Below are 3,712 nucleotides of genomic sequence, written 5' to 3' on the forward strand. Positions count from 1 at the left end.
AAATTGAATCTTCACTATAGTAGGAGAGACAGACACCCGCAAAGCCTCTTATGCAATACAAGTTGCATGTCGAACGAGGAACAAGTCTCATGAACGCGGTCATGTAAAGTTAGTCTGGGCCGCTTCATCCCACTATGCCACAAAGATGCAAAGTACTAAAACTAAAGATAACAAGAGCATCAACGCCTACAAAACCATTGTGTTCTACTCGTGCAACCATCTATGCATAGACACGGCTCTGATACCACTGTAGGATAACGTTGCATAGAAAACAAAAAATTTCCTACCGCGAACACGCAATCCAAGGCAAGATGCAATCTAGAAGACGGTAGCAACGAGGGGGTATCGAGTCTCACCCTTGAAGAGATTCCAAAGCCTACAAGATGAGGCTCTTGTTGCTGCGGTAGACGTTCACTTGCCGCTTGCAAAAGCGCGTAGAAGATCTTGATCACGATCGCTTCCGGCGCCACGAACGGGCAGCAGCTCCGTACTCGATCACACGTTCGGTTGTTGATGAAGACGACGTCCACCTCCCCGTTCCAGCGGGCAGCGGAAGTAGTAGCTCCTCTTGAATCCGACAGCACGACGGTGTGGTGTCGGTGGTGGTGGAGAAATCCGGCGGAGCTTCGCTTAAGCGTGCGGGATGTGGTGGAGGAGATAGACCGCTAGGGTTTGGGGAGAGGGGCGCCGGCTAGGGCACCCTTGAGGGGTGCGGCCATGGTGGTGGCTTGAGTGGCCGGCCAGCCCCTCTCTCCCCCTCTTTATATAGGTGGAGGCCCCCAAGGTTTAGGTCAAAGAGTCCGAATAAGACCCCAACAAAACCTTCCAAGTGTCCAAACCTAGGGGGAGTGGGACTCCCCCCTTTCCTTGGTGGGGTGGCCGGCCACCATGGTGGGGAGTCCACTTGGGAATCCTCCCCCCTTAGGTTGGCCGACCAAGGTGGGTGGAGTCCCATCCTTATTTCTTCCGGACTTTTCTAGAACCTTCTAGAACCTTCCGTAGAACCTTCCGAATCATTTTAATTCACATAAAATGACACCCTATATATGAATCTTATTCTCCGGACCATTCCGGAACTCCTCGTGATGTCCGGGATCTCATCCGGGACTCTGAACAAATATTCGAACTCCATTACATATTCAAGTTCTACCATTTCAACATCCAACTTTAAGTGTGTCACCCTACGGTTCGTGAACTATGCGGACATGGTTGAGTACTCACTCCGACCAATAACCAATAGCGAGATCTGGAGATCCATAATGGCTCCCACATATTCAACGATGACTTTAGTGATCGAATGAACCATTCACATACGATACCAATTCCCTTTGTCACGCGATATTTTACTTGTCCGAGGTTTGATCTTCGGTATCACTCTATACCTTGTTCAACCTCGTCTCCTGACAAGTACTCTTTACTCGTACCGTGGTATGTGGTCTCTTATGAACTCATTCATATGCTTGCAAGACATTAGACGACATTCCACCGAGAGGGCCCAGAGTATATCTATCCGTCATCGGGATGGACAAATCCTTTGTTGATCCATATGCCTCAACTCATACTTTCCGGATACTTAATCCCACCTTTATAGCCACCCATTTACGCAGTGGTGTTTGGTGTAATCAAAGTACCTTTCCGGTATAAGTGATTTACATGATCTCATGGTCATAAGGACTAGGTAACTATGTATCGAAAGCTTATAGCAAATAACTTAATGACGAGATCTTATGCTACGCTTAATTGGGTGTGTCCATTACATCATTCATACAATGACATAACCTTGTTATTAATAACATCCAATGTTCATGATTATGAAACTAATCATCCATTAATCAACAAGCTAGTTTAAGAGGCATACTAGGGACTTCTTGTTCGTCTACATATCACACATGTACTAATGTTTCGGTTAATACAATTCTAGCATGATATATAAACATTTATCATAAACATAAAGATATAAATAATAACTACTTTATTATTGCCTCTAGGGCATATCTCCTTCAATTTTTAACAATTTATTAAGATGAAAACAAAGTAATCATTTTCCTTAATCATAGTATTAATGATAAAGCTATATTTATATTAATTTTTCCACCTTGATATTGGTATAATTTCAATCCCTTTAATTTTAGTGTCACACCTTCTTGTTTGCATTCCATTATGCCATATATTAAATGCTATTTTTCTTCCCTGTATTTGTTCTTATCGGTGGAACACAGGCCCGAGGTACAGATCGACAACACATAAGATCGGTACTCATCCATAAAAAAACAAGGCACAATGCACATTTGTGCCAACTTTGGGCACAGTGTCACTTATAACTATGTGTGACTTTTGGCTGAAACTAAAAAAACTCACAAAAAACCACACAATTTGCTCTCCATTTGCATTAATAAAATGGAATATTATTTTTTATAAAAAATATACTCTATTATGTTTGTCATGAAAATCCGCACATCTGCGCCTAAATTGGGCTATATCACTAAGGTTTGTTCTTCAATTGATTTTGCAATCAACATGGTAACTTATGCACAAAATCAAGTCAACTCATACACAATAGCACTTTTTTGAAGGTTCTTATTTCAAATTATTTCATGGTTAGTTTTATATTTTTGTAGCAACTAGATAACTTACGGTTACTCCAAGGCACGGGTTCTGTTTTCTTGAATTTCCCTTGGTTCAATCCAAATTTACTTGGAAACTAGATCTATCATTCATACAAGGGGCTAAAATTTTGAATTTTCATCAAGTATTCTTCATAGAGCCCAACCAGGGTACCTTTATGTATTTTCTTCCAGAATTTAGGAACAATATTTACAATACATACAATTCAAAATTGAAAATTGGCCAAAAATTAATAATTCTAAATGTAACTAAAATTAATGATACACCGTCATCTACATAAGTTGACCATCTTATAAGGTCTAATATGTATGAAAATTAAAATGGTGCCGGTGTGCATCTTATTTTTGGTAGGTACACTTCACAAAAAGCACACATTTTTCTCTCGTTCCTTTTGCACTAATAAACTAGAAAATCATTTTTATGAAAAAGGCTGGAAACTCAATTCAGCAATGATGTTTGTCATGATAATATGCACATATGTGCAAAATTGGGATGATCATCACTAATTTTTCAATTGATATTGCAATCAAAATGGTCACTTCCGTAGAAAGCCAAGTTAACTCATACATGATAGCATTTCTTTGTGAAGGTTTATTTTTTCAAATTACCATATGGCAGGTTTGATATTTTTGCTAGTGTTAGACTGAAGCCTAGCTGAAGACCACTTCAGTCTCTATCCACGCGTGCATGCAGCGCATGCACATAGTGATCAACACATAGTGATCAACGTGCCACCCTAATAGCTAGAATCTGCTAACTATCAAGCGCAATGTGTGTGGCGTGCGTTATCTCTTCTCATCCCCTGATGTACCTCTATAAATACTTGTACACAGCTTCAGATTAATATACAACACAATTGCAGGTGTGCATACACACCAACATATATGTCTCATTCTTTACATGGTACTGACGATCTGATGTCTCAAGGCGCACCAACGCCCGTCGTCTCCGACGCCTCGGCGTCCGCCGTCACCGCTTCGACGGCGCCGACCTTCTCCGCTGCGACGTCGCCGGTCTTCTCCGACAATATCACATACAATGACTCCTTGCATGCACAAGTTTTTCATTTTTCAATGTAGTTTTTGAA

This window comes from Lolium perenne, chromosome 5, assembly GCF_019359855.2.
Source record: "Lolium perenne isolate Kyuss_39 chromosome 5, Kyuss_2.0, whole genome shotgun sequence".
NCBI lineage: Eukaryota > Viridiplantae > Streptophyta > Magnoliopsida > Poales > Poaceae > Lolium > Lolium perenne.